Source organism: Serinus canaria, chromosome 21 (assembly GCF_022539315.1).
Source record: "Serinus canaria isolate serCan28SL12 chromosome 21, serCan2020, whole genome shotgun sequence".
Lineage (NCBI taxonomy): Eukaryota > Metazoa > Chordata > Aves > Passeriformes > Fringillidae > Serinus > Serinus canaria.
In genome coordinates, this window is record NC_066334.1 from 6,454,465 (window position 1) to 6,476,256 (window position 21,792).

A 21,792-nucleotide genomic window follows, 5' to 3' on the forward strand; every position below is an offset into this window, starting at 1 on the left:
GGCAATCCTTTTTATTGGAGTGATGAATCCACTTTGAATCCTTTGCTAAAGCCCGGGTTTGGGATGTTAGGCCTGACCTAAGAGCCGTGGAGCAGCCCCACCATTCCCAGAGGAAGTTGTGATCCAATTCCCGTTTTTCCTGGCTCCATCCTCGCCCTGTGGAATGCGGGGTGGGGTCCCCTTTGAACATCGTTACCAGACAGTGTTAGAGTAGAGCTCAGATCCAGCACTGCCTGGTAAGATGCCCACGGGGGACCGGGAGCAGCAACTCCGGATCTCCAGAATTCCAGGGAAAAACCAGGAACGGCTTCGGCTCCTGGGGAATCGGAGCCAGGGAGGGAGGGGTGGAAATCGGGGGGAAAAGAGCAGGAAAAGGGATTTAATTCAGGTTTAAAGGGGAACTGGGGGGGTGAGCCTGGCTTGAGGCAGGGCTAAAAGAGAAACGTGAGGTTAAACCTGGCTTGAGAGAGACGGACAAGAGAAACAGGAGGTTAAGTCTGGATTAAGTGAGCTAAAAGAGAAATGAGGTTACGACTGGCTTGAGAGAGACGGACAAGAGAAACAGGAGGTTAAGCCTGGATTAAGTGAGCTAAAAGGGAAAATGAGGTTAAACCTGACTGAACACAGGTCAGAGATTTTAGTACAGGTCTAAAAGAGAAGCGGGAGGTTAAGTCTGGTTTAATCAGTTCTAAAAGGGAAAATGAGGTTAAACCTGGCTTGAGAGAGACGGACAAGAGAAACAGGAGGTTAAGTCTGGATTAAGTGAGCTAAAAGGGAAAATGAAGTTAAACCTGACTGAACACAGGTCAGAGCTTTTAGCAGAGGTCTAAAAGAGAAGCGGGAGGTTAAGTCTGGTTTAATCAGTTCTAAAAGGGAAAAGGAGGTTAAACCTGACTGAACATAGGTCAGAGATTTTTAGTACAGGTCTAAAACAGAAACAGGAGGTTAAGCCTGATTTAATACATGAAGTTAAGCCTGGTTTAATACATGAAGTCAAGCCTGATTTAATGCAGATCCAAAATAAAATAATGAGGTTAAGCCTGGTTTAATACATGAGGTTAAGCCTGGTTTAACACAGACCTAAAAGAGGAACAGGAGGTTAAGCCTGACTTAACACAGAAGCCCAAGGCAATGCCAACACTCACATCCAAGCTCCTGGACCATTTCTGGGACACAATTCCCACTTTTCCCTTGTTCCCAACCCCCCCCTGGACACCCCCACATTTTTGGGAATATTTTGGCATTTTTGCAGCCCCTGATCCAGGGATTTCCCCTGAGCCAGGCTTAGCCAGAACCGAGATTTTCCACCCACACTAAACCCGCCCTCTCCCACCACTCCGAGCTGGGTTTGGATTTGCTCTGGGGCCCTAAGCCGAGCTTTAGGCCGGGATTAACTCCTGCGGGGTCCCTCGGCGCTCGGGACCGCCCTCATCATCATTACCAGGCAGTATTAGAGGGCAGAGATCGTCCAATGCTGCCCAGTAAGATGGAGAGCACGGCCCGGCTCGGCCCGGAGCGCACAGCGGGGGGCGGGGGGGGGAGAGACCCCCGGGGGGGGGGGGGAGCAGACCCCTGGGAGGGGGGGCAGAGATCCCTGGGGGGGGGGGGGGGGAGAGAACCCTGGGGGGGGGGAGAGACCCCCGGGGCAGAAACTCCTGGGGGGGGCAGAGACCTCTGGGGGGCAGAGGACCCTGGGGAGGGGGAGAGCCCCTGGGGGGCGGCAGAGATCCCTGGGGAGGGGGAGAGACCCCTGGGGGGGGAGAGACCCCCGGGGGCTGAGACCCCTGGGGGGGGCTGAAACTCCTGGGGGGGCAGAGACCCCTGGGGGGGGACAGAGACCCCTGGGGGGGCAGAGACCCCTGGGGGGGGGCAGAGACCCCTGGGGGGTCAAAAATCTCCTTTAAAACGCCCTGAAAATCCAAATTTTGGGTGGGATCTGGGGTCAAAAATCTCCTTTAAAACGCCCTGAAAATCCAAATTTTGGGTGGGATCTGGAGCTCAGGGTGGGGATGAAAAATCAATTTCCCACTTTTGTTTATTTCCCTCAAAATCCACTCTCAGATCCCCCTCCCCCATCCCTCATTCCAAGCAAATCCCATTTTCCCCTTCCCAAATGGATTTGTTGGGTTGAGGGTTTGAAATTGGGATTTTTAAAGGAATAATTTTAAAAATGTGATTTTTTTTTGGGGGGGGGAAATGGATGTTTTAATTGGGAGGTGAAACAGGAATGGGAAAAATCTGATCCCGGGGAAAAAGTGGAATTTTACACCAGGACAGCTCTGAAGAGAACATCAAAAACCACCAAAACCAGTTCAAACCAGTAAAAACCAGTTCAAAACCAGTTCAAACCAATAAAAACCCAGTTAAAACCAGTTAAAACCAGTAAAAACCAGTTCAAACCAGTAAAAAACAGTTCAAAACCAGTTCAAACCAATAAAAACCCAGTTAAAACCAGTTAAAACCAGTAAAAACCAGTTAAAAACCAGTTAAAAACCAGTTCAAACCAATAAAAACCCAGTTAAAAACAGTTCAAAACCAGTTAAAACCTGTTAAAATCCCAGTAAGAACCCAGCTCGAAACCAAGCAAAAACCCAGTTCAAACCAGTTTGGAACCAGTTAAAAACCAGTCAAAAACCAGTTAAATCCCAGTTAAAAACCAGTTTAATCCCATTAAATCCCAGTTAAAACCCAGTTAAAAACCAGTTAGAAACCAGTTAGAAACCAGTTTAATCCCAGTTTAAACCCAGTTAAAACCCAGTTAAATCCCAGTTAAATCCCAGTTTAAACCCAGTTAAAAACCAGTTAAAAACCAGTTAAAAACCAGTTAAAAGCCACTAAAACCAGTTCAATCCCAGTTCAATCCCAGTTTAAACCCAGTTCAATCCCAGTTCCATCCCAGTTCCATCCCAGTTCCATCCCAGTTCCATCCCAGTTCCATCCCAGTTCCATCCCAGTTCCATCCCAGTTCAATCCCAGTTCAAAATCCCAGTCCTCTCCCAGTCCTCCCATTTTCCCCATCCCAGTTCAATTTCAATCCCAGTTCCAGCATTCAATCCCGTTCCCTCCGTCCACCCAGTTCCAGCCCAGTGTTAACACCCAGTGCCATCCCAGTCCATCCCCAGGTGGCCCACTGAGGCCTTGTCCTTATGGAGTAAAGCCAGGCTTAAACCCTGAACCTGAACTTGGAGCAAACCCCACCAAAACCTCAAAAAACCTCAAAAAACACCAAAAAAATCCCCCAAAATTCAACAACCACCAAAAAACACCAAAAACCCTGAAATAACACCAAAAACCTGACAAAAAACACAACAAAAACACCAAAAACTCCCCAAAATAATGAGAGAAACTCCCCCAAAACTCAAGAACAGCAAAAAGCTCCAAAAGAGCAACAAAAAGCTCCTAAAAACCCCAAAAGAACCAAAATAATTTAAAAAAACCTGCCAAAAATCACAATAAAAACTACAAAAAAAACCCCAAAATCCCCATTTTTATGGATAGGTTGGGCAAAACAAAAGGGAAATAAATTCAATTTATTTTAAATTGAAAATAAATTGAATTAAATTTAATTTCAATTTAATTGAAATAAATTCATTTTATTTTAGTTTTAGAAAAGATCTTGGAAAAGAGGCAGAAGAAAAAGGGGAAATGAGGGAAAGGAGAAGGAGGAAAGGTTTAAATTGAGTTAAAATCCCCCAAATCCGGCAGAATTCCCAAGAATCCTCCTGGATGACAAAACCCCTCTCCCAGATTTCACCTGCGTTTCCAGGGGAATTCTAACCCAAAATTGGGACTTGGAAATGGAATTGCAACCCAAAAAAATGGGATTTTGAAATGCAAAAATTGGGATTTGGAAATGGAATTCTAGCTCAAATAAATGGGATTTTGAAATGGAATTTTACCCCCAAAAATGGGATTTTGAAATGGAATTGTAACCCAAAAATTGGGATTTTGAAATCCAAAAATTGGGATTTTGAAATGGAATTGTATCTCAAATAAATGGGATTTTGAAATGGAATATTAGCTCAAATAAATGGGATTTTGAAATGGGATTGTACCCCAAAAATTGGGATTTTTATATCTAAAAAATGGGATTTTGAAATGGAATTGTAACTCAAATAAATGGGATTTTGGAATGGAATTTAACCCCAAAAACTGGGATTTTGCAATGGGATTGTACCCCAAAAAATTGGGATTTTGCAATGGGATTGTACCCCAAAAATTGGGATTTTGCAATGGGATTGTACCCCAAGAACTGGGATTTGAGGAAGCTCCGTGGGCCTGAGCTGACCCCGAGTGCAAGAACCCGTCTTTATTAAACTTCTCCTTCCCCCCTCGGAGCCCGACTCCCCCAAACCCCGGAGCAGGAGGAGCCGATCCCGCTGGGATCCAGCTGAGCCAAAATTGGAAAATTTGGGTTTTTCCAGGCACCCAAAGAGCCCCAAAAACCCCGAGGGGAGGAAAAATCTCCAAACCACCCAAAATGGCTCCGGCCGCGATTTTCCGCCGCCTCCGCTCGATCCCAACAGAATTCCCAAATTTTCCTCTCCCTGCTCTGATCCCAGGAATTGGGGTGGGGGGAGGGGAAAGGGAACATTTGGGGAGCTGGGCAGGGGGAGGGGAGCTCGTTAGCACGCTGGGTAATTAAAGGAGTCATTAAGACGTGGCAGTGATTACTCAGAGGCTGCAGCAGACTCAATCCTCACCTTGATCAGAACCTGGGCAATCCTCCCTTAAATCCAAATATTCCACAATATTCCAAAGGTTGGAAGGACCCCCTGCAATTCCATGCTGGTTTTTATAGGGAATTTGATTGGGATTTTAATTGAGATTCTAATCCCATTTTCCCAATATCATCTTTTTTCAGAGGGGTCCAGAGGGGCAAACATCTGATTCCAATCCTGATTTTTACTCCCAACACCAGGGAAATAAAATCCTTACAATCCAAATATTCCCGAAATCCAGGGACTATTGGAAGGACCCCCTTCAATTCCATGCTGATTTTATAAGTCAATTTTATTGGGGATTTTAATTGAGTTCTAATCCCATTTTCTCACCCAATATCCTCTTGTTTTTCAGAACTCTGGCAGCGGCAAACTCTGAGGTCAAATCCTGATCTGTTCCTCCCACACACAGGGAAAAACATCCCTTAAAAAAAAATCCAATATCATTCCGAACTCCAGGAATATTGGAAGGACCCCCTGTGCAATTCCAGGCGATGTTATTTCAATTCTATTGAGGATTTTAATTGAGAGGTTCTAATCCATTTCAAATATTCCTTTTTTCAATGGAATTCTACCCCAAAAATTGGGATTTTTATATCCAAAAATGGGATTTTGAAATGGAATATTAGCTCAAATAAATGGGATTTGAATGGGATTGTACCCCAAAAATTGGGATTTTCAATGGGATTCCAAAAATGGGATTTGAATGGATTTCCCCAAAAACTGGGATTTTGCAATGGGATTGTACCCCAAAAACTGGGATTTTGCAATGGGATTCTGCCCAAGAACTGGGATTTGAGGAAGCTCCGTGGGCCTGAGCTGACCCCGAGTGCAAGAACCCGTCTTTATTAAACTTCTCCTTCCCCCCTCGGAGCCCGACTCCCCCAAACCCCGGAGCAGGAGGAGCCGATCCCGCTGGGATCCAGCTGAGCCAAAATTGGAAAATTTGGGTTTTTCCAGGCACCCAAAGAGCCCCAAAAACCCCGAGGGGAGGAAAAATCTCCAAACCACCCAAAATGGCTCCGGCCGCGATTTTCCGCCGCCTCCGCTCGATCCCAACAGAATTCCCAAATTTTCCTCTCCCTGCTCTGATCCCAGGAATTGGGGTGGGGGGAGGGGAAAGGGAACATTTGGGGAGCTGGGCAGGGGGAGGGGAGCTCGTTAGCACGCTGGGTAATTAAAGGAGTCATTAAGACGTGGCAGTGATTACTCAGAGGCTGCAGCAGACTCAATCCTCACCTTGATCAGAACCTGGGCAATCCTCCCTTAAATCCAAATATTCCACAATATTCCAAAGGTTGGAAGGACCCCCTGCAATTCCATGCTGGTTTTATAGGAATTTTATTGGGATTTTAATTGAGTTCTAATCCCATTTTCCCAATATTCCTTTTTTTTCAGAGGCAGCGGCAAACTCTGATTCCAAATCCTGATTTTTACTCCCAACACTGGGAGTAAAATCCTTTAAATCCAAATATTCCGAAATCCAGGAATATTGGAAGGACCCCCTTCAATTCCATGCCGATTTTATTTTAATTTTATTGGGATTTTAATTGAGTTCTAATCCCATTTTCCCAATATTCCTTTTCTTTCAGAGGCAGCGGCAAACTCTGATTTCAAATCCTGATTTTCCTCCCAACACAGGGAATAAAATCCCTTAAATCCGAATATTCCGAAATCCAGGAATATTGGAAGGACCCCCTGCAATTCCATGCCGATTTTATTTCAATTTTATTGGGATTTTAATTGAGTTCTAATCCCATTTTCCCAATATTCCTTTTTTTTTCCCAGACCCAGCATTAAGGTTGAGTTCAGATCCTCACTTTTAATCCAAAACTGGGAGATCGTCCCTAAAATCCAAATATTCCGAAATCCCAAAATATTGGAAGAGCCCCCTTCACTCCCATGCTGGTTCCTACGGATTTTATTGGGAATTTAATGGAATTTCATCAGATTTTCCCAATATTCTTTCTTTTCAAAGCCAGCAGTAACACAAATCGTGACTTTACTCCCAAAACTGGGAGATCCTCCCTAAAATCCAAATATTCCGAAATCCAGGAATATTGGAAGAGCCCCCTTCAATTTAAACTCATTTCATGGAGATATTATTGGGATTTTAATGGGATTTTCCCAATATTCCTTTTTTTCCCAGACCCACCTCTAAACTTGGGTTTCGAATCCTCACTTTTAGTTGAAAACTGGGAAATCGTCCCATAAAATCCAAATATTCCGAAATCCCAAAATATTGGAAGAACCCCCTTCAATTCTGTGCTCATTTTATATCAGTTTTATTGGGATTTTAATTGAATTTTATCAGATTTTCCCAATATTCCTTTTTTTTTTTCCGAGCCAGCAGCAAACCCGGATTTGGAATCCTCACTTTTAGTCGAAAACTGGGAGATCGTCCCTAAAATCCAAATATTCCAAAATCCCAAAATATTGGAAGAGCCCCCTTCAATCTAAACTCATTTAATAGAGATATTATTGGGATTTTAATGGGATTTTCCCAATATTCCTTTTTTTCCCAGACCCAGCTCTAAACTTGGGTTTTGAATCCTCACTTTTAGTTGAAAACTGGGAGATCGTCCCTTAAATCCAAATATTCCGAAATCCCAAAATATTGGAAGAGCCCCCTTCACTCCCATGCTGGTTCCTACGGATTTTATTGGGATTTCTGGGGGATTAAATCAGATTTTCCCAATATTCTTTCTTTTCAAAGCCAGCAGTAACACAAATCGTGACTTTACTCCCAAAACTGGGAGATCGTCCCTAAAATCCAAATATTCCGAAATCCCAAAATATTGGAAGAGCCCCCTTCAATTTAAATTCATTTCATAGAGATATTATTGGGATTTTAATGGGATTTTCCAAATATTCCTTTTTTTTTGCAAGCCAGCAGCAAACCCGGATTTGGAATCCTCACTCTTAGTCGAAAACTGGGAGATCCTCCCTAAAATCCAAATATTCCGAAATCCAGGAATATTGGAAGAGCCCCCTTCAGTCCCGTGCTGGTTCCTATGGATTTTGTTGGGAATTTAATGGGATTTCAATGGGATTTTCCCAATATTCTTTCTTTTCAAAGCCAGCAGTAACTCGAGTCGTGACTTTACTCCCAAAACTGGGAGATCCTCCCTAAAATCCAAATATTCCGAAATCCAGGAATATTGGAAGAGCCCCCTTCAGTCCCGTGCTGGTTCCCATGGATTTTATTGGGATTTTAATGGGATTTCGATGGGATTTCCCCAAGGTTGCCTTTCCTGCCCACCTTTCCCTGACACCTGGCTGCTCGCAGCCTTCCCCCCTCGTCTCCCTCCTCCTCCTCCTCCTCCAGCCCTGGATCTGCTCGGAGCTGCCCTGACTGGTTGGACTGGTTGTAAAATGAACGTTTGGATTCATGCGCTGCCCTCCCCTCCCCCAGCGCACACAAAACCTGATCTGTCCAACAAAACCCTCCCGAATCCACCTGGGGGGAGAAGGAGGAAGAGAAAAGAGGGAGGAATCCCGGAGAAAGTGAAGTGGGAGAGGGAATATCCATGGAAAACCCTCCAAGGTGTCGCCCTCGCGCTCCGTAAATCCCATTTTTTTCCCCCTCCCCGCTCTACCTGGATACTTTGGATCTTACCAGGACCAGCACAAAATCCAGGGAAAAACTTCAGTGCTGGGAGCTTCTCCCAAAGGCAGGCTGGCCTCCAGGCCAGGGGAAGGAATTTTGGGAGGATGAGGAGCCAGGAGAGTTTTCCTCTTCCGCGTCCCGGAAAAGGCGACCTTGGATTTCGCGGGGAAATCGGCGCCGCAGCGAACGGTGGCAAAACCCCAGGCAGACCTGGAAAAACAACACCTCTACACCTCGTTAGGCTGCTGAAACCGAGCTTAAAACAACAAAACCCAGCTTAAAAGGGCAAAAAAAGCAGGCCCGGGAAGGGCCGGGCCGAGCGCGGCGGCTCGGAGGAGCTGCGTGTTGGAGCTGGAATTGAGGAGGATGGTTGGGGAGCGAGGCCAAGGCTCGTCTTACATGGAGCCCTCCACCCCTCCCTGCGCAGGTGCACGCCCGGCCCAGCCAATCCCGCGGCCCCGTGGCCGACAGGTGTGTCCTGGCCTTGGGGAGCGGCCGCAGGAGCCGCCTCGGAGCTGCTGGGGCTGGGCCCGGCCTAACAAAGGCTGGGTTATTCCTGGGGCTCTGGGGGGGTGGCGTGCGGTGCAAGGGACGTTGGAGATCCAGGGTCCCCCCAGGCTCTGGGCAGGGACCTCACACCATCCCAGGGTGCTCCAAGCTGGACTTGGACACCTCCAGATTCTCGGATTCGCAGGCCGAGGCCTCACTGCCCTCACAAGGAACAATTTCCTCCCTATTTCCCATCTAGTCCTGCCCTCAATCCACACAAAGCCATGCCCTGGAGGGACACTGGAGATCCAGGGTCACCCCAGGCTCTGGGCAGGGACCTCACACCATCCCCCAGGCTGGCCTTGGACACCTCCAGACTCTCGGATTCGCAGGCCGAGGCCTCGCTGCCCTCACAAGGAACAATTTCCTCCCAATTTCCCATTTAGTCCTGCCATCATTCCACACAAAGCCGTGCCCTGGAGGGACATTGGAGATCCAGGGTCACCCCAGGCTCTGGGCAGGGACCTCACACCATCCCCCAAGCTGGACTTGGACACCTCCAGAATCTCGGATTCGCAGGCTGAGGCCTTGCTGCCCTCACAAGTAACAATTTCCTCCCAATTTCCCACCTAAAACTGCCCTCATTCCACACAAAGCCGTGCCCTGGAGGGACGTTGGAGATCCAGGGTCACCCCAGGCTGTGGGCAGGGACCTTCCATGATCCAGGGTGCTCCAAGGTGGCCTTGGACCCTTCCAGGGACGGGGCAGCCATGGTGCCCCAGGCCGAGGCCTCACTGCCCTCAATTTCCTCCCGATTTCCCAGCTAAACCTGCCCTCATTCCACCCCAAACCTTTCCCACTGTCCTATTCCTTGTCCCAGATCCCTCTCCTGGAGCCCCTTTAGGCCCTGGAAGGGCTCTGAGCTCTCGCCCTCCTCCTGCACCCCTGAGCTTTGCCAAATCCACCCTCACAAGGAACAATTTCCTCCCAGTTTCCCACCTGACCCTGACCTTACCCAGCCCAAAGCCGTTCCCTGTGTCCTGTCCCAAATCCCTTACCCCAAATCCCTCTCCTGCAGCTCCTTTAGGCCCTGAAGGGCTCTGAGCTCTCCCCATTTAAAAGAAAAACATTAAAAATAGGAGCATTTGAAAGAAACACATTTTAAACAAAAGCATTTAAAAGAATTGTTAAAAAATGAGAAGTGTGGCCTTCTAAAGATCCTTTAAAAATGGGGAATCGCCCCCTTTCAAAGACGGCGTCGGAGAATTCCCTGGGTGCCGTGAAAACCAAACAAAAACACCAAATGTTTTCTGCTGGTTGCGAGGGCAGCAGGCTCGGGTTTCCCAGGGAAGCCGCACTCCCGACTCCAATTATCCCTTAATTGGCCCCCGGTCCCCCCAGAGCCGAGCTCTGCCCCCGAGATCCCCCGGGGTTGAGCAGCACCAGCTGAGCTCCTGAGCTGCTCCTTCCCCCAGCTCCGCTTCCCCACAGCCCTGGAACGAGCTGGGATTGGGATTGGGAATGGGGGCTGGAATGTGGGGGGCCGTGGTTGGGCTGGGTCCTACCTGGGGCCTTGGGTGCCACGGGCAGGACATTGCCCAGAACGTTCCCAAAGAACATTCCCATTTGGTGACAATCCTAAATATTCCCTACCCCATCAATCCCAAAGAACATTCCCAAAGAACATTCCCAAAGAACATTCCCACAGAACATTCCCATTTGGTGACAATCCTAAATATTCCCTACCCCATCAATCCCAAAGAACATTCCCAAAGAACATTCCCATTTGGTGACAATCCTAAATATTCCCTGCTCCAGAAATCCCAGAGAATATTCCCAGAGAACATTCCCATTTGGTGAAAATCCCAAATATTCCCTGCTCCAGCAATCCCACAGAACATTCCCAAAGAACATTCCCAAAGAACATTCCCATTGGAAGATCATCCTAAATATTCCTCATCCCATCAATCCTGGAGAACATTCCCAAAGAACATTCCCATTGGAGGATAATCTTCAATATTCTCTACCCCATCAACCCCACAGAACATTCCCAAAGAACATTCCCATCAGAAGATCATCCTAAATATTCCCTACCCCATCAACCCCACAGAACATTCCCATTGGAAGATAATCCCAAATATTCCCTGCCCCATCAGTCCTGGAGGACATTCCCAGGGAACATCCCCACAGAATGTTTCTGTTGGCCGATAATCCTAAATATTCCCCATCCCATCAATCCTGGAGAACATTCCCAAAGAACATTCCCATTTGGTGACAATCCTAAATATTCCCTGCCCCAGCAACCCCACAGAACATTCCTGTGTTGGAATAATCCCAAATATTCTCTACCCCATCAACCCTGGAGAACACTGGGAAAAAAACCCACAAAAGCTTTGGAAGAACCTTAAAATCATTGGGAAAAAAACTCAAAAACTCGGGGAAAAACCTCGGAATCTTTGAAATAACCGTAAATATTCCATATTTTCTCAGTTCCATTCTTGGCTCTGGCTCCAGGCCCCCAGCTGTGTTTGCACAGGGCAGAGTGAAAGGGGAGATGGATCCCAAACCCCGGGAAGCCTCCAGGGGTCCCGGGAGGGAATCAGGATCCCGTTAATCAGCCCCAGGGGATTTGTTCCCTGCTCCAACCAAAGCAAACACAGGGAAATCAGAGCCCTTAGGCTGAGCTTAATTCCTGGTTCTGAATTAAACCCAGACCAACCAAACCACGATGGCTCAGGGCCTTTGACTCAGCTGTTCAATCACCCCGGGCTCGGCACAGGGTTTGGAGGATCCAGCTTCAAAATTGTCCTTCAGAACTCAGACTCAGCTTTAAAACCAGTCCTGAGACCTGGGACTCTGAATTTTGAGAACCCAATTGAAAAACCTTCCTTGGGAGCTTGGGCTCAGAATTTTGGGAATCCAGTTTAAAAACCCTTGGGATCAACAACACAGAATTTTGAGAATCTAACTTTAAAACCTTCCCTGAGACCTTGGGCTCAGAACTTTGGGAATTCAAGTTAAACCTTTGGGCCCAGCACAGAATTTTGGGAATCCAGTTTAAAAACCTTCCTTGAGATCTTGGGCTCAGAATTTTGGGAATTCAAGTTAAACCCTTGGGCCCAGCACAGAATTTTGGAAATCCAGTTTAAAAACCTTCCTTGAGATCTTGGGCTCAGAACTTTGGGAATTCAAGTTAAACCCTTGGGCCCAGCACAGAATTTTGGGAATTCAAGTTAAACCTTTGGGCCCAGCACAGAATTTTGGGAATTCAAGTTAAACCCTTGGGCTCAGCACAGAATTTTGGGAATTCAAGTTAAACCCTTGGGCTCAGCACAGAATTTTGGGAATCCAGTTTAAAAACCTTCCTTGAGATCTTGGGCTCAGAATTTTGGGAATTCAAGTTAAATCCTTGGGCTCAGCACAGAATTTTGGGAATCCAGTTTAAAAACCCTTGGAATCAACAGCACAGAATTTTGAGAATCCAGCTTAAACCCTTGGGCTCAGCACAGAATTTTCCTAAACTGATTTAAAACCTGTCCTTGGCACCTTGGGCTGAGCAGAGTTGGCTGAAAGCTCCACATCCCCTCCTTGCCAGGAATTGCAGCCGTTCCTGCCCTTTCCTCCTGCCACTCCTCCCTGATCCCGGCAGGACAAAGGGGACTGAAAAGAAAGAGGAAAAAAGGAGGATAAAAAGTCAAAGGAACAAAGGCTTTCATCTGAGAGCAGGAAGGTTTCACATCTGAACCTTGGGGCTGCCAGAGCCAGGCTCAGCTTAGGGATTGGTTTTCCAGATTGGTTTTCAGCCCATCCCGGGGGTTTTGGGCCATCCTTTCCCTGCTTTTGTTTGTCCTGGAGCAGCTGAGGGGAGCAAAAATCCAAATTTAATCCCAGATTGGTTTTCAGCCCATCCTTTCCCTGCCTTTGTTTCCTCCTGGAGCGGTTGAGCGGAGCAAAAAAAACCCAATTTAATCCCAGATTGGTTTTCAGCCCATCCTGGATTTTCCAGGCCATCCTTTCCCTGCCTTTGATTCCTCCTGGGGCAGCTGAGTGCAGCAAAAATCCAAATTAAATCCCAGGGCCTCTCATGGGTTCCCTGGGAAATCCATCCCAGGGATTTCTCAGTGTCCCAGGGAAGGATTTATCCCGGATTTCTGATCCCAGGGAAGGATTTATCCCGGATTTTTGAACCCAGGGAAGGATTTATCCCGAATTTTTGATCCCGGGGAAGAATTTATCCCAAATTTCTGATCCCTGGGAAGGATTTATCCCAAATTTCTCATCCCAGGGAAAGATTTATCCCTAATTTCTGAACCCAGGGAAGGATTTATCCCAAATTTCTGAACTCAGGGAAGAATTTATCCCAAATTTCTGATCCCAGGGAAGGATTTATCCCGAATTTCTGACCCAGACAGGCACAAGGGCAGGGGCAGCCACAGCCTCTTTGGGAATCCCATCCCAGGGAAGGATTTATCCCGAATTTCTGATCCCAGGGAAGGATTTATCCCAAATTTCTGACCCAGACAGGCACAAGGGCAGGGGCAGCCACAGCTTCTTTGGGAATTCCATCCCAGGGAAGGATTTGTCCTGAATTTGTGATCCCAGGGAAGGATTTATCCCAAATTTCTGAACCCAGGGAAGGATTTATCCCAAATTTCTGAACCCAGGGAAGGATTTATCCCAAATTTCTGATCCCGGGGAAGGATTTATCCCAAATTTCTGAACCCAGGGAAGGATTTATCCTGAATTTCTGAACCCAGGGAAGGATTTATCCTGAATTTCTGAACTCAGGGAAGGATTTATCTCGAATTTCTGATCCCAGGGAAGGATTTATCCCAAATTTCTGATCCCAGGAAAGGATTTATCCCAAATTTCTGATCCCAGGGAAGGATTTATCCTGAATTTCTGAACCCAGGGAAGGATTTATCCCAAATTTCTGATCCCAGGGAAGGATTTATCCCAAATTTCTGATCCCAGGAAAGGATTTATCCCAAATTTCTGATCCCAGGGAAGGATTTATCCTGAATTTCTGACCCAGACAGGCACAAGGGCAGGGGTAGCCAGGAATCCCATCCCTGGGAAGGATTTATCCCAAATTTCTGACCCCAGGGAAGGATTTATCCCGAATTTCTGACCCCAGGGAAGGATTTATCCCGAATTTCTGACCCCAGGCACCCGGGGACGGTGCATCCAGGGCTCCCCCGGGAATGGCAGCCCCGGGCAGGATGGCTGTGCCCGGCTGTGCCCGGCTGTGCCCGGCTGTGCCCCGGGCATGGCGTGCGGAGCAGGCGCTGGCCGCGGGCGGTGCCCGGGCTGCAGGAAGCGCTCAGGTGTGCCAGGTGCTGCCAGCTCTGAGTCACCTGCGCGGGGAGAGCTCCCGGCACCTGCCCTGCCTCCCCCGGCGTGCCCCGACAGCTCCGGCCCCTCCTGGCCCAGCCCCGCACCCAGCACGGCTGAAATCCCACGGCCAAAATCCCAAATGGCCTCTGGGAAACCCCAAATCGGGCAGGAAATGGTTAAAAATTCAATTTTTAGCAGATCAGTGTGAGAGGTTCTGGATTAAATCAATGAAAGGAAATAAAATTCACACTGAGCACCTCCCTTCCTTCTCCAAAGGTGAAAAATCCCCACTGCCAAAATCCCAAATCCCAAATATCCTCTGGGAAACCCCAAATCGGGCAGGAAATGGTTAAAAATTCAATTTCTTGCAGCCCAGTGTGGGCGGTTCTGGATTAAATCAATGAAAGGAAATAAAATTCACACTGAGCACCTTCCCTTCCTTCTCCAAGGGTAAAAATCCACAGCCCCACTGCCAAAATCCCAAATCCCAAATATCCTCTGGGAAACCCCAAATCGGGCAGGAAATGGTTAAAAATTCAATTTCTTGCAGCCCAGTGTGGGCGGTTCTGGATTAAGGCAATAAAAGGAACATAAAATTCACACTGAGCACCTTCCCTTCCTTCCCCAAGGGTAAAAATCCACAGCCCCACAGCAAAATCATCCCAAACCCAACCCAAACCCTCTGGAAAACCCCAAAAGAGGCTGGAAATGGTTAAAACCTCATTTTCTTGCAGCCCAGTGTGGGTGGTTCTGGATTAAATCAATAAAAGGAAGATAAAATCCCCATTGAGCCCCTTCCCTTTTTACCCCAAAGGGTAAAAATTCCACAGCCCCACAGTGAAATCATCCCAAACCCATCCCAAACCCAACCCAAACCCATCCCAAACCCAACCCAAACCCAACCCAAACCCCAAAAGAGGCTGGGAATGGTTAAACCTGGACTTTCCCCAGCCCAGGGGTGCAGCTGGAGCCAATAAAAGGCAGATAAGGGCCGGGAGCCTTTGCTGGGGTCAGGCCTCGCCCTGGGGTCGCTGTTCCCGACGGGAATTGGCCCCAAAGCCCCCGAGGGAGGGTCCAGCAGGTGCAGGATGGGGAGAAATCCCAAAAAAAAAAAGGGAAAAGGGGATTGGGAAAAAGGGACAGGTGTGGCTTCAGTCATAGAACTGGGATTTGAGTCGTAAAATCAGTGGGTTTAGTCGTAAAATCATCATTTTGAACATAAAATCATCCTTTTAATCCTAAAATCATCATTTTAAGCATAAAATCATCATTTTGAACATAAAATCATGGGGGAGCTTTGATCCTAAAATCATCATTTTAATCCTAAAATCATCATTTTAAATATAAAATCATCATTTTAATCCTAAAATCATCCTTTTAAACATAAAATCATGGGTTAGTTTTGATCCTAAAATCATCATTTTAATCCTAAAACCACAGCATGGTTTTGATCCTCAAATCATCATTTTGAACATAAAATCATCCTTTTAAACATACAATCATGGGGGAGCTTTTAATCCTAAAATCATCATTTTAAACATAAAATCACGGGGGAGTTTTGATCCTAAAATCATCATTTTAATCATAAATCCTTCATTTTTATCAAAAATCCATCATTTTCATCCTAAAGCCACGGGATGGTGTTAATCCTAAAATCATCCTTTTAATCCCAATTCCTTCCCAGTCCAGGAGGGATTAAACTGGGAATTCTCAGGGATATTTTTGGGGGCAGGAACAAAAAAATTCCCAAAAGTTTTTCCAGGGAGTTTGATCTGAATTTCCCTTTAAAAACCCCAAAAATCTGGGATGAATTCTCCTTCCTTATCAAGCCCTCCCCAGATCCCACAAATCTGCTGGAAAAGGGAATTTTCCTGAGGGATGAAGGTCCTTCCCCTGAATTTCCATCCCTATTTAAATCTGGGATTAAACCTGCCAGGAAACAAATCTGGGAATGATCCATGCAAATTCCAGGGGTTGGATTTGGGATTGCAGGGAAAAGGGAACAAATCTGGGAATGATCCATGCAAATCCCAGGGGTTGGGATTTGGGATTGCAGGGAAAGGGAACAAATCTGGGAATGATCCCTGCAAATCCCAGGGGTTGGGATTTGGGATTGCAGGGAAAGGGAACAAATCTGGGAATGATCCCTGCAAATCCCAGGGGTTGGGATTTGGGATTGCAGGGAAAAGAGAACAAATCTGGGAATGGATCCCTGCAAATCCCAAGGGTTGGATTTGGGATTGCAGGGAAAGAGAACAAATCTGGGAATGATCCCTGCAAATCCCAGGGGTTGGATTTGGGATTGCAGGAAAAGGGAACAAATCTGGGAATGATCCCTGCAAATCCCAGGGGTTGGGATTTGGGATTGCAGGGAAAGAGGGGCCTGGGGCACCTCCCACCCCAGGCAGGGTGGAATCGATGCAAATTCCCAAATTTCCTCCTGCAGCCACTTCCAGCTGCAGCTCCCAGCTCTGGGCTGGGTTTTGGGGATGGTGACCCTGATTTATCCCTGAGTCCTCCAGGATTTGGGGTGGGAAAAGCTCAAACCCCAAATTTATCCCTGAATCCTCTCAGATTTGGGGTGAGAAAGGCTCAAACCCCAAATTTATCCCTGAATCCTCTCGGATTTGGGGTGGGAAAGGCTCAAACCCCAAATTTATCCCTGAATTATCTCAGATTTGGGGTGGGAAAAGCTCAAACCCCAAATTTATCCCTGAGTCCTCCAGGATTTGGGGTGGGAAAGGCTCAAATCCCAAATTTATCCCTGAATTATCTCGGATTTGGGGTGGGAAAGGCTCAAACCCCAAATTTATCCCTGAATTATCTCAGATTTGGGGTGGGAAAAGCTCAAACCCCAAATTTCCCCTGCACCTCCAGGATTTGGGGTGCCCAGCCCCAGTGCCAGGCGGGGCCCTGCGCAGGAGGAAGGATCAGGTGACAATCTGGTGACAATCTGGTGACATCTTGGTGACTCAGCTGTTAAAAAAAAAAAAAAAAAACCAAAAATAACAAAAGGAACAAACGGGAGGTCAGGGCCCCGGAAACGTCCCCAAAATGGCTTTTTGGGGTCGGGGCGCTCCGGGAGGGATGTCCCCGCAGTGACCGGTCGGTCACGGAGGGGCCCTGGGGGTGATGTCCCCTCCCCTGGCCGCGATGTCCCCTCCCGGCGGCGCTGGCACTCCTTAAGGCCGCTTGGGCTGGGCGGGAGTGGCAGGGCGGTGACACCGCGGTGACACCGGGGTGACACGGGCCGGTAACCCTGCAGAGAGAGCCACGGAACTGGCACTGCTGTGACACCGCATCGAGGTGACACCGATGTGACAGCAGGGTGACACTGATGTGACACCAGGGTGACACTGATGTGACAGCAGGGTGACACTGATGTGACACTGATGTGACATCAGGGTGACACTGATGTGACACCAATGTGACACTGATGTGACACCGATGTGACAGCAGGGTGACAGCAGGGTGACACTGGTCAGCAGATCCCCAGAGTCCCCAGGCTGTGACACCGCTGTGACGTCACTGTGACACCGCTGTGACGTCACTGCGGCACTGCCGTGACACCGATGTGACACCGATGTGACAGCAGGGTGACACCGATGTGACACCGAGGGTGACACCGATGTGACAGCAGGGTGACAGGGGTGGTCAGCAGGTCCCCAGAGTCCCCCAGGCTGTGACACCGCTGTGACGTCACTGTGACACTGCTGTGATGTCACTGCGGCACTGCCGTGACACCGCAGTGACACCGAAGTGACAACCGCTGTGACGTCACTGTGACACCGCTGTGACGTCACTGCGGCACTGCCGTGACACCGATATGACGTCACTGTGACACCCCCCAGAATTCCAGAGCGTTTTTCATTCCCCTCTTTTTTAAAAATCTCTTTTTCCTTAAAACCCCTCAAGGATTCATCCCATGGAATTCCTGGCATCGTCTGAAAATCCCAACTAAAAACCTGGGAATTGGAAGGATCTGGAAAAAGGAAAACCACAGGGAAAAGGTGGCAAAACTGCCCGGAATTCCAGAGGGGTTTCCCCATTTCTTCATTCTTTTCTTTCCTTAAACCCCTCGAGGATTCATCCCATTATTTTCCCTGGATTGTTTGAATATCCCAAATAAAAATCTGGGAATCTGAAGGAAGAACACGGAACAGGAGGCAAAATCTGCTCAGAATTCCAGAGGGATTTCCCCATTTTTTCATTCTTTTATCCTGAAAACCCCTCGAGGATTCATCCCATTATTTTCCCAGGATTGTTTGAATATCCCAAATAAAAATCTGGGAATCTGAAGGAAGAACACGGAACAGGAGGCAAAATCTGCTCAGAATTCCAGAGGGATTTCCCCATTTTTTCATTCTTTTATCCTGAAAACCCCTCAAGGATTCATCCCATTATTTTCCCAGGATTGTTTGAATATCCCAAATAAATTTCCCTGAGCTCGTTTCACTTGCAAAGGAAATCAGGGGAAGCTTTAAATCCCAGCAGGAAGGTGGAATTCCAGGCAAAACTATTCAAATCCACATTTTTCCCTGACAAAACCATCCCTGGCACCTGCCACGCGCTGCCCTCATTAATATTTAATTATGCAAATCCCATGTTAATTAGGGGAGCCGATGATTGCTTCTGCTGCTTCCCAGAGTTCAAAAATCCCAGGAAAAGGAAGAAAATGGGGAGATTTGGGTCTTTTGATTGGGAATAAAATGGAATTTCCCTGCCCTGGGAGTTTCAAGGCAGATCAAATTCATTATTAAATTTCAAATCATGGAATTCCAGAGGGGGTTGGGAATTTTTCCTCTTGGAGTTTGGGATTTGGAGAATTTATCTTTGGGATAGGCAGAAAACGCAGCAGAAGAAGAGAAATTCAGTGAAAACGAAGCTGGGGGATTGAAAAATCCCTGAATTTTGAGAACTCAGCCTTGAAATCGGCATCTCCCCCTTCCTAAACATTCCCAAAGATTCTCCAGCCTGGATCTGGGTGGAGCTGCTCCTTCCCAGGCCCCAAAACCATTCCCAGATTTCCTCTTCCATCCTTTTAAATTCCATCCCCTGGCAGGAATTCCCAGGAATGATCAGGAATAATCAAGAATTTCCAGAAATTATCAGGAATGATCAGGAATTCTCCCCCCAAAACCATTCCCAAATCTTCTTTTCCATCCTTTAAATCTCTATTCCACGGCAGAAATGACCAGGAATTGCCAGGAATGATGAGAAATTCCCAGGAATTCTCCCCCCACAGCTCCTGAGCTGGCACAAGGCTTTGGGATGGATCCCAAAAAGGCCCAACCCTCCAGCCCCATCCCAAAAAAAGCATTCCCAGAAAAGTTTGGGAAGCAGGTGCTGCCCAAGCCCAGCAGGATTTAAAACAAAAAAATTGGGAATTTTCAGCTCCCATCAGCCTGGCCAGGGATCCAACCCTAAAAACCAGGAAAAGGCCCAATCCCAAGCACTGGGAGGGATTTTTGGCTCCTTCCCCATCCCGAAATTCCAGGAATTCAGGAGTTAACTCCGTGCCTGCACCTTTTATTTGCCTTGGATTTGCCCCAAGTTTGAGTCACGGAGTTCAAACAAAAGGGAAAAAAAAAAAAACAACCAGCAAAAAACAGCAAAAACCCCAACCCTTTGTGTTTCATATCCCAAATATCCCTGGGAAAGGAGAACTTTGGGAATAATGAGGGCACATCTTTGTTTATCCAAAAAAAACCCCAGGGTGTGTTCAGAGCATTAAATAATCCAAATTTTCAGGGGCTGGAATTAATAAATGATGGCAAAATTCTGGATTTTCAGCAGCTCCAAGGAAGTGCTGGAGGTGGGAGCGGGGATTTTATAGGATCAGGCTCCCAAAGGAACGTCAGGAATGTGGGGTGGAAACAGAGCAGAAAAATAGAGGAAAATCTGGATTTTTTTTTCACTGAAAGTGAGGAGAAAAATAGAGAAAACTCTGGATTTCCTTCCATTTTCCTCTGAAACAGAGCAAACAAATAGCAAAAAAATCTGCATTTTCCCCCTTTTTCAACTGAAAGGAGAAAAATAGAGAACAATCTGGATTTTTTTCTCCATTTTTTCCTGTGAGACAGAGCAGAAAAGCAGAGAAAAATCCGGATATTCCCCCCAGAAACAGAGCAGAAAAATACAGGAAAATTCGGGTTTTTCCCCCCTGAAACAGAGCAGAAAAAAAGAGAAAAACCCAGATTTTTCCCCCCTGAAAGAGAGCAGAAAACCAGAGAAAAATGCGGATTTTTTTCCCTTATCGCCCTGAAACAGAGCAGAAAACCGAGAAAAATCCGGATTTTCCCTCCCTGAAACAAAGCAGAAAAAAAAGAGAAAAATCCAGATTTTTCCCCCCTGAAAGAGAGCAGAAAACCAGGAAAAAAAAGCGGATTTTTTTGTCCTTTTCGTCCTGAAACAGAGCAGAAAAGCGATAAAGCCGCGGGTTTCCCCTTCCCCTCAGGGATCCCATGGAAACCGGGCCCGGCGCCGCGCGCGCAGCCCGCGGCCTCTTCCGGCTCCCTCAGGAGCTCCGCGAGCGGCAACGGCGGCGCTCGGGGCTGCGGCTGAGGGGAAAAATCCCAACGTGAGCCTTGAAACCTGCAGGAATTTATCCTGCAGAGCCCAAAAAACCCGGCCTGGGTTGAGGGGAAAAATCTCAATTCCTTGCTGAACCCGGCAAGGATTTATCCTGCGGAGCCCAGAGAAACCCGGCCTGGGCTGAGGGGAAAAAACCCACCCTGAGCCTTGAAACCTGCAGGGATTTATCCTGCAGAGCCCAAAAAACCCGGCCTGAGCTGAGGGGAAAAATCTCAATTCCTTGCTGAACCCGGCAAGGATTTATCCTGCGGAGCCGAGAAACCCGGCCTGGGCTGAGGGGAAAAAACCCACCCTGAGCCTTGAAACTTGCAGGGTTTCATCCTGCAGAGCCCAAAGAAACCTGGCCTGGGCTGAGGGGAAAAATCCCAACCTGAGCCTTGAAACCTGCAGGAATTTATCCTGCAGAGCCCAAAAAACCGGCCTGGGCTGAGGGGAAAAAACCCAAATCCTTGCTGAACCTAGCAGGGTTTTATCTTGCAGAGCCCAGAGAAACCCGGCCTGCGCTGAGAGGAAAGATCCCAATGTGAGCCTTGAAACCTGCAGGGATTTATCCTGCAGAGCCCAAAAAAACCCGGCCTGGGCTGAGGGGAAAAAACCCAACCTGATCCTTGAACCCAGCAGGGATTTATCCTGCAAACCCCAGAGAAACCCGGCCTGGGATGAGGGGAAAAAATCCCAACGTGAGCCTTGAAACTTGCAGGATTTCATCCTCCAGACCCCAAAAAACCCAGCTTGGGCTGAGGGGAAAAAACCCAGCCTGAGCCTTGAAACCTGCAGGGTTTTATCCTGCAAACCCCAGAGAAACCCGGCCTGGGCTGAGGGGAAAAATCCCAAATCCTTGCTGAACCCGGCAAAGATTTATCCTGCAGAACCCAGAGAAACCCGGCCTGGATGGGGAATAACCGGGGCAGCCTTGGGGCTGCACCCCGACTGCCAATTCAGAGGTCTGGGGGGGATTTGAGGGATTTTTGGAAGGATTTGAGGGAGCCTCTGGATTATTTCAGGAGGATTTGGGGAATTTTTTTTTCTTTTTTTTTTTTT

General features: G+C 47.6%; 1 long non-coding RNA gene across 1 annotated transcript; it reads left to right on the plus strand.

Moving 5' to 3' along the window:
* The first annotated feature begins 1,893 nt into the window (after window positions 1-1,893).
* Window positions 1,894-3,514, plus strand: LOC127060353 (uncharacterized). Its single transcript, XR_007779291.1, has 3 exons — window positions 1,894-2,341; window positions 2,404-2,975; window positions 3,123-3,514. It is a non-coding gene; the product is annotated as an uncharacterized LOC127060353 (long non-coding RNA).
* The last annotated feature ends 18,278 nt before the right edge of the window (window positions 3,515-21,792 follow it).